The following is a 10,621-nucleotide window of genomic DNA, read 5'->3' as shown; positions in this document are numbered from 1 at the left end:
CTGTAATAGTTGGCGAACCCTAAAAAACACTGTAACGCCTTAAGGGAGGCAGGTTGGACCCATTCCGCCACAGCCTGAACCTTGGCAGGGTCCATGCGGAATTCATGAGGAGTGAGGATTTGCCCTAAAAATGGTATCTCCTGTACCCCAAAGACACATTTTTCAGTCTTAGCAAACAGATTATTCTCCCGAAGGACCTGGAGCACCTTCCTGACATGCTCCACGTGGGAGGACCAGTCCTTGGAAAACACCAGTATGTCATCAAGGTACACAACAAGAAAATTACCCAGGTACTCTCTCAGGATTTCATTAATAAAATTCTGGAAGACAGCGGGGGCATTACACAACCCAAAGGGCATGACCAGGTATTTGAAATGACCCTCGGGTGTGTTGAACGCAGTTTTCCACTCATCCCCCTCTTTGATGCGGATAAGGTTATATGCCCCCCGTAGATCGAACTTAGAAAACCATTGGGCTCCCTGAACCTGATTAAAAAGATCCGGAATCAAAGGAAGTGGGTACTGGTTCCTTACGGTGACCTTATTCAGGTTACGATAATCAATGCACGGCCTAAGACCACCATCCTTCTTCCCCACGAAGAAGAAGCCAGCACCTACAGGAGAAGTCGAGGGGCGAATGAAACCCTTGGCCAGGCATTCTTGGATATATTCCCTCATAGCTTTACGTTCAGGACATGAAAGATTAAATATCCTCCCCTTAGGAAGCTTGGCACCAGGCACCAAATCGATAGCGCAATCGTAATCTCTATGGGGGGGCAACACCTCGGAGGCCTCCTTAGAAAACACATCGGCGAAGTCCTGTACAAACTCAGGAAGCGTGTTTACCTCCTCCCGGGGAGAAATAGAGTTAACAGAAAGACATGACATAAGACATTCATTACCCCATTTGGTGAGATCCCCAGTATTCCAATCAAACGTGGGATTATGCAACTGCAACCAGGGAAGGCCTAAAACCAGATCAGACGATAATCCCTGCATCACCAGTACAGAGCACTGCTCCAAATGCATGGAGCCAACAAGGAGTTCAAAAACAGGAGTATGCTGAGTAAAGTAACCATTAGCAAGGGGAGTTGAGTCGATTCCTACTACAGGGATAGGATAAGGTAAATCAATACAAGGCATCTTTAGAGACATAGCAAATTCCGCAGACATGATATTAGCAGATGACCCTGAATCCACGAAAGCACTGCCCGTGGCAGCCCGGCCAGCAAACGAGACCTGAAAGGGAAGCAAAATTTTATTGCGTTTCACATTAACGGGAAATACCTGTGCGCCCAAGTGACCTCCCCGATGATCACTTAGGCGCAGAAGTTTTCCGGCTTCTTATTCTTGCGCCTGGGACAGGTGTTCAGTAGATGCTTGTCGTCCCCACAGTAGAAGCAGAGACCATTCATTCTGCGAAACTCCCTACGTTGTCGAGGGGACATGGAGGCCCCGAGTTGCGTAGGTACCTCCGAGTCCTCCGTGGAGGGGCGAGGAGACGGGACCTCGGGGGGGATCGCAGAAAAGTCAGAGGGGAGCACACTGAAGCGTTCTAGCTGACGTTCCCTGAGACGTCGGTCAAGTCGTACTGCTAGGGCCATAACCTGGTCAAGGGAGTCAGACGAGGGGTAGCTAACCAGCAGATCCTTCAGGGCGTCAGATAATCCTAACCTAAACTGGCACCTTAGGGCCGGATCGTTCCACTGAGAAGCTACGCACCACTTCCTAAAATCAGAACAGTATTCCTCAACCGGTCTCCTACCCTGACGTAAGGTCACCAGCTGACTCTCGGCTAAAGCAGTCCTGTCAGTCTCGTCGTAAATGAGTCCGAGGGCAGAGAAAAAACGATCAACAGAGGAAAGTTCAGGGGCGTCAGGAGCCAAGGAGAAGGCCCACTCTTGGGGCCCTTCCTGGAGTCGGGATATGATGATACCCACCCGCTGGTTCTCGGAACCTGAGGAGTGGGGCTTTAGGCGGAAATACAGTCTGCAACTCTCCCGGAAGGAGAGAAACGTCTTACGGTCCCCTGAGAACCGGTCAGGTAACTTGAGGTCGGGTTCTAGAGGTGAGGTGAGGGGTACTACTAAAGCAGCGTCACCCTGATTGACCCTTTGGGCCAGGGCCTGGACCTGTAGGGAGAGGCCCTGCATCTGCTGGGCCAGGGTCTCAAGGGGGTCCATGATAGCGTCAGCGTAGGAGAAATGGTAGACTAGGTAAGGGCTTGTAATTATGTAATGGCCGGAAGGAGGTGAAGGGAAAGTGAGCCCTAATCTACCCACCGCCCTGTCCCTGCCTACTTGCAACGACTCGCCCTAGGCGACGAGGTACAACTGGGCGGCGGTCCCTACGCTGTCTAAGTGCACAGGAAAACAAACAGGGAACATGCAAGGGAAGGGGCAGTAGCCACGGAACGCCACGAGGAAACGGAGCGGCGAACGGACAGTCAGGACCAGGACGAAGTGAGTACACCCAAGCGGGCAAGGAGACAGAAGCAAGCCAGGGGCAAAGCAAAGCAGGTCAAGCAGAACTGCAGCAAGGCAGAAGCACGGCAGAAGCAGGCTGGAGCAAGCAGCAGTGGGGCCAGGAATCCAAAAGAATTACAAGCACTGAGGGAGAGAACAGGGCAGGTAATAAAGGACAGGGGGCGGAGCTAACTCCGACAGACCAGGCCGCGATAGGCTCTCCCACTCCTGAGCCTGCCACCCTGGTTGGTGGGAGATGGTGTCAGTCGAACAGGTCTGGCCTCAGGTGTGGATTGATTAATCCCAGGAGTATACCTAGATGAAGTACCTGGCAGATCCCTAACAGGGGGAGTGCAAAGTTTGCTATGCGGCCCAGTCTTTCTTAGTTATGCCCCTGAAAACAGCCATGCCCAGACCACTGACTTTTTCTGGGGTAAATTCTTCTATTCTACATCAGGTCACAGCATTAAAGCAAAGGATACAGATACACCATTAATAAGATCCCATACCATACAGGTCCTGCAGCTAAAGAAAAAAAACCTACCGATGGCATTGGCAGACAAGGATGAGAAGGTAAGACAAACAGACGGTGGCAACTGATGCCTGTGGAGTGTAGGCTCCATGACAACATCAACCATCTAAATGCCTTATGTCATCACATATAGGTCTACAAGCAATGGCCGTAGAAACTGGAGACTCTGTGTGCAAAATGATGCTGCTGGATGACCGAGATGCTCAGAAGATAATAACTCTGCGCCTTCTGGAGAATGGGCTAGAAGATGTACAGCTAAAATTGCAGAATGCAGAGCGTCTGTCAGAAAATCATAATTTTGGCAACATTTCAGCCACAAGCTGAAAGATCTTAAAGAGGCTCTGTCATCAGATTATAAGTGTCCTATCTCCTACATAATGTGATCGGCGCTGTAGTGTAGATAACAACAGTGGTTTTTATTTTGAAAAATGATCATTTTTTAGCAAGTTATGAGCAATTTTAGATTTATGCTAATGAATTTTTCAATAGACAACTGGGCGTGTTTTTACTTTTTACCAACTGGGCGTTGTACAGAGGAGTGTATGTCGTTGACCAATCAGTGACCAATCAGCGTCATACACTTCTCATTGTTCCAGCCCAGCTTCTTTCACTGCACAATCACACCGTCCTGTGGATCATGCTGGGCTGGAACAATGAGAAGTGTATGACGCTGATTGGTCACTGATTGGTCAGCGTCATACACTCCTCTGTACAACGCCCAGTTGGTAAAAAGTAAAAACATGCCCAGTTGTCTATTGAGAAACTCATTAGCATAAATCTAAAATTGCTCATAACTTGCTCAAAAACGTTCGTTTTTCAAAATAAAAACGACTGTTGTTATCTACATTACAGCGCCAATCAGATTATGTAGGAGATAGGGCACTTATAATGTGGTGACAGAGCCTCTTTAAGATCCTAAATATGGACACAGCCCAGGTAAAACATAACCTGGAGCAGTACTATTAGGGTATGTTCACACGTAGTCAACAAAAACGTCTGAAAATCCAGAGCTGTTTTCAAGGGAAAACAGACCCTGCTTTTCAGACGTTTTTTTACCAACTCGCATTTTTCGCGGCGTTTTCACGCCGTTTTCGCGGCGTTTTTTACGTCCGTTTTTGGAGCTGTTTTCATTGGAGTCTATGAGAAAACAGCTCCAAAAACGTCCAAAGAAGTGTCCTGCACTTCTTTTGACGAGGCTGTATTTTTACGCGTCGTCGTTTGACAGCTGTCAAACGACGACGCGTAAATAACAGGTCGTCTGCACAGTACGTCGGCAAACCCATTCAAATGTATGGGCAGATGTTTGCCGACGTATTTGAGACGTATTTCCAGACGTAAAACGAGGCAAAATACGCCTCGTATACGTCTGAAATTTGGCCGTGTGAACATACCCTAAGTGTGACTATTATGTGACTGAAAATCAGCAAGCCCATTCATGTGTCACATACATTTTTTCTACTAATCTGCCATCTCCGATTATACCCATACAGCTAAATCAGTTGGAAGGAAAGTATCCGATATAATTCTAAGCATCAGGCCAACAGGAGACACCTAGCAGTCAATATCGATATCGAGGAGGTCCCAAATTCACAAGATCAAAACCATAGTATCTGGTGACCATGGAAAAACAGAGGCCTCGAGTGTAATAGAAAAATGGTAAGCGGTGGAACACTTCATTTCCTGGGAAAAAGAAGAGCATCCCTGAAAGGACTTGAACCAAATTTTTCATTTACCATACATAATTGCTTATTTTTTAGTGTAAACAAATATAAGCTACTCTTGTCTTGCTCTCTGGATATGTCGCCTTGTTGTTGTCACTCTGGTTTTGACCCCTGGCCTGGACTTATGACTCTGCATCTGTTTCTCCCTCTGGATTTGTTGTTTCCAGTTGATCTCCTGGTTCATACCCACAGCTCCGTCTGACTACTCTTTTGTGTCCACATCGCCAATCAGTGACTAATCTGAGGACCGTGACCTGGGGATCTGACTGGTTAAGTACAAACTCTATTTCACTGAATATCACCTATCTAATCGGACAGGTATATAGACCCATAAATGCACATTACTTCACCGATAACGGCCCACATAAAAATTATGTTTTACTATATATCAAACAATAAAAACTAGATATAAATCACCCGTATAGTCAATAAAGTGATATACAGTACATTTGACTAAGTATCAGGGACATAGAGAATAAATACACAATTTGCTATGTAGCCCCTTACCATCCTCAGATGGACTTCTTTATCTTCACTGGGTAATTGATGTTTCCAACCAGTATTCCATTCGCAAAAGTAGATTCCAGAATTAATTTATTAACAGCTACTGGTATAGATCTCAGGACATCACTAGAGTTCTCACTAAACCACTTCAAAGACACTACCTGCTTAACCCTACTGCAGTTTCGCTTAACGTAGCACCCACCCTGAAAGTTGCGGCCCTGCAAACTGTCCCTCACTAATGCCCTATATCACCTTAAGCGACAAAAATAAACAAAACAGTGGTTAAATCATGTAAACAAGTGTTAAATAATACCGTGAACAATAAAATATCCCTATATGTCCTATATACTGTTTCATGTGGGGATATCAAAGCACAGGTTCAAAGCTATATGCAAGTTGTAGCTTATGTCTTACCCGCGTGACCTCCAAACCTGAGTGTGAATCCTACTTTTATGTGGGCCCTTGTCGGGGCAGTATAGAGTACAAACTTCCTTACCAGTGTCCCTGGTGAAGAACGGGAGGATCTCTGCACCTCAATTTAGTCAGACTAATTACAGAAACAAGGTTCTACTTTTTAAGGTACGTCTAACAGCCAGATTTCTTAGTACCAAGAAGTATTCATGGTATTGGTGCCCACAGGTTACCACCATGTCTCTAACAGTCTCTCCCCTGTGCCAATCTGTGTTGCATTTAACCATAGTGCTTTGAAGACATTGTATTAGGAAACGAAAAAAGAGGAGCAATTCGGACATCAGGCTGAAAACGACATGTTGGGCTATATCAATAAAAGGTGCCCACATCACCTCAATAACACAGTTTCTGAGCACAGTGCAATACTTTTATCTCAAGATGTGTAACAATATTAGACAATATTAGACACTGTACACATCTTTGGTTGACAGTAGCAGTCTTTATGTGACCGTTCTGATTTTTAGACTGTGGTCAGACAGAGCTCTGACCTAAATAGGGTGCCTCTAAGCAGAATTTGGGTATTTGTAAATGCCCATTTAGGCTAAGTTCATACAGGGCGGATTCGCTGCTTAAAAACACACAGCGTATCCGCCCTGTGCGCCGCAGGGAATTCCGGACGAAAAACCGCATTAAATTGTGGTGCAGCTTTTCAGCCAGAAGGTCCACTGCGGAAATCCTGCACTCGAAAAAAAAAAAGGATACTTAACATGGCAACGCGTCCCTCCGACGTCCGGACTTTCTGCAGCACTAGGATGACGTTTCATCCCATGTGACCGCTGCAGCCAATCACAGGCTGCAGCGGTCACATGGGATGAAACGTCATCCTAGTAGGCCGGCCTGGATGAAGAAACACAGAATTCTGGGTAAGTATAATTCTTTTTTTTCTGCGTTGCATTTTTTTTCGGTGGAATCACTGATTTTCCGTCACAAAAAATGCAACATCTGCTATTTGTTTCGAATTTTACCTCTCCATTGAATTCAAGGGAGAAAACCTGCAACAAACAAGCAAATTCAATTGACATGCTGCAGGTTAAAAGACTGCACCGCAGGTCAATTTTGGAGTGTTTTTTCCGCTCAGCATTTACGCAGCGTGTGTATAAAATTTGTTAAAATCTCACCCACTTTGCTGCTGTATTATGATGCGAATTTTCGTTGCGTAAAATCCGCAGTATTTACTCTACGTGTGAACTGACCCTTACAAGGAACAATTTTTCAAACCACCAGCAAACAACTGGGGTCTTAAAAATCTGTCTGAGTATCTAATGGACATTTCCATAATAGCAATTATAGAAGGGAAGTTTGCTCTCCCCGCCGAGAAGCGTCACTATTGCTTAGCTGCGGGTTCTCTGAAGCTACTAGGCTTGATATCTGTGCTGAGATTATAGAAAATAGATTTGAAGTTACCATTTATAGTGCAGATTTTTTTCCTCATTTAAATTCTGGCATGAATATTGTATACACATTAGAAAATGGTTCAACACCATAAATCACTGGGATCAGTTAAATTTTTTTATGTTTTACGCAATAACTTAACATTTGAAGTGTTTTTAAACTTTTCACTCAATTTACACTTTTCCACACTGAACGCCAGATTTCCATGGTTCCTTGAAAAACATAATAGAATGCCTGACTTTTTCTGTATGTACCACACCTGATTAATTGATCATCTTTCTACTAATGTCCACACCAAAGTGTTTCATTTAGTTTATTTTTATTTGTAGACTCCCTAAAAGTTGTCATGTAAGTGGAATTTACCCAGAATTCCCCCCACCTTGTTCATAATTCTGTTTCTTTCACATTGCCTGCACATTACCTAAGGACACGGAGCATCATATATAAGCATTCTATTGCACAGACATAAGAAGATGCCCATCCCCCACAAGTTGTCCTATTTAACCTTTATGATTTTTTCCATGTGTATATAATTTAAAGCAACTGTACAATGTGTCTGTAAAATATCTAGTGAATTTTAAAATAAACAAAAACACATGGAACTAGGCTGCCACTTAACTAGTTTAGACTTAGAGTACAAGTGTCAAAAGTTTTTCTAGAAAAAATATATTAAATATGTTTTAGATGCAATACCTCAACCAGTTAGTATCAGCTTATTCCTATCTTGTACAACAATAGGATGTCGCCATCTACATTTAAGTGGCGCAGTCTTTATTCTCTTAAAGTTATGACATTTTTTAGTGTAGATGTTGCCCAGGGCTGGATTAAGGTTGGTCGAGACTAAAACATTTAGTGGGGTGCCACCATCTCACCTCTGGAACACAGACTCCACCTGACCCCCTAGCACAGTAATATGTAGCAGAGGTGGCCATGAATACATGTGGGCCTCTCTACTGAAGTTTTTTGGGAGTTATAGAGACAGTCGAGCCAGTGACACCTAGAACATTTGGCCACCTTTTCACCCTTTCTCGGCTGGATAGGTTCGCTGAATGGCCATCAGAGGACCTCCATTTTTTGTGCCCACAATACAATGGCCTGCTGTTCATATTTATATAGCATTAATATGATATCCTCAAAAATAATGATGCCACACAGATGGCTCAAAAAATGTATAGTTACACCACAAAAAAAAGTGGAACATAGAATAGGATTAAAAATACAAAAAAGGCCATACTCACGAATTGGGCAGGTATAAGCCCAGCAGGACGCAGCCAGGTCAAAAATGCTGCTGAAGGAAAGTGCTCAGGTGTGTTAAATAATAATAGCCACTGCCACTAACCTTGAGGGGAGTGGCGTGTGGGGCATGGATATAAATGTGTAGTGCAGAAAATAAATACAGTGAGTAATACACAAGTGATAATAATGTATACCGAATATAGGGGGCAGTAGTGCATAGCTGCCCAATTTGTGAGTACGGCCTTTTTTGTGTTTTCAAAAAATAATAGTGTCAAACACATACTATCCCAATAGTGCTACACATTGTGCCCACAATAACAGTGCCACACATGCATGGTGGAGGCCCTCAGGCACACGACCCTTGCGCCCTACCTATATTTCGGCCCTGATGGAATCTATGAACAACTTGTACTAAATTTTAAGCATGTTTGTGTGGTATTTAATAAGCGGCTTATTCAATCATATGTCTTTGGTCACTCATTTGTGATACGTACAGGACAGCCCACACAGTTTCACAGACTTCTGAGAAAAAAACAAAACAAAAGCCAATACATACAGTAAATTGAAAGACTTTATTTCAAGAATGAGCCCATACAAAACTTAAAATCTTGACTATTCTCTAATATACAGATCTAATAAGTAGTTGAGTTCGAATTACAGTGTTTGGTTGAATGAGATCACCAGGGTAAAGTTAATAATCATACATGTCAGACACATACTTCTAATAAAGGCTGATGTAAGCCCTTGTATATGTATGCTGTAACACAATAATCTGATTGGCCGGATTCATTTTGTACAAACACTGTCATCCAGCTTAAGAAACACCCAGCACTTACATCACTGCTAATAACACTAAATGAAAACCAGAATCTATTATCTGCTACAGTATGGATGTGCATGGAAAGCATTAAGATTATAAACTAGGCTATAAGATTGAAACCATTATATGTCACAGCTGCTACTTCTCTCCTTTATATTACTTGATGTGAAACAGATGACTGCGGAACCTCTTCAAACCTGTCCCTTATAGCACCGGTCATTCCACAAAGCCAAGTGATTCATCTACTGTCACAGGCGTGCAATAAACACTCTCATAACTTTCATATGAGGAAGTCTGGAGCTCATTAAATCTACTGATTTAGTCACACGTCATGACTGTCCGCATGAGTCGTAGCTAGACTTTGCTTCACCCGGGGCAAAGATGCCATTTTCTGCCCTAGCCCTGTATCTGAATACCCTGTCCAAGGCATTATGGCTTGTTGGCCCCCCTTAGGACCCACCTAGCTATGCGGGTCAGCATATGACAATATAAGACTAAGGCAAGTAACCTAAATAAACTTTGGCCCTTTTTTGTGTTTTTGCTGAATCCTGCATAATGTACATATCTTTTTATATGAACTTTATATGTAATACACAAATGATAATGAAATATGCAAAAACAATGCCTGGTAAAAAACACCTTTATACGACTTGGTTCACTTTGTCTCACTCCATCTTTTTGTACCACATAGAGGTAATAGAACCCAGGCCAAAGGAAAGATTTCATGATGTTATGCTTCTATTCCATTTTTGGTGAAAAAGATGGATGGGAGGATCCCAAAAAAGCGTGAGGCCTCATGCACATGGCTGTAGTTTCGCGAGCAGCCTGCAATCACTGACAATGCACACAAAAGATGCATTGCATTCATTTTAATGGTGAGAGACCGCAATTGCGGACCGTAAAATGTTTTTAGGGCCCACAATTGCGGCCCCTACACGGTCCATGCAAACAACAGTCATGTGTATGGGCCCATAGAAATAAATGGGTCCGCAATTCATCCACACTTTTGCGGATGAATTGCAGACGCAAAAACACGTTCTGATATTTTCATTTATGTGGAGGACCATGAACTGGGCTCTTGAGATATCCAAGCTAACAGCCAAAGGAGCACAGTGCTTGTAAGAGGGCCATAAACACCATCATTCTGGCAGTGATGGGGGACACGAAGCTTATGGATTCCCACAGTTGATATATTCTTAATGACATATGAGAATACATGTATATGTGAACTTTTATTGTGATAGCAAGTTCTCATGTCATTATTGGTAAGCTGTTGAGTATTTTATAGGATAATACCACATTTTAACAAATAGTGGAAGTCATGTGGGATTTTTATGACGTGTACAAAGGTACCTGGACACCGTTTTTGACCCATAAAGGGGAATTTCATATTCAATTGCATGTACCATAAATGTCTGATTGGTGGGGGTATGAACGCTCGCACCCCAATTGATTGGCAGGATGATCATGGGGGTTGATCA

Source organism: Rhinoderma darwinii, chromosome 3, assembly GCF_050947455.1.
Source record: "Rhinoderma darwinii isolate aRhiDar2 chromosome 3, aRhiDar2.hap1, whole genome shotgun sequence".
NCBI lineage: Eukaryota > Metazoa > Chordata > Amphibia > Anura > Rhinodermatidae > Rhinoderma > Rhinoderma darwinii.
This window is presented reverse-complemented; position numbering follows the sequence as displayed.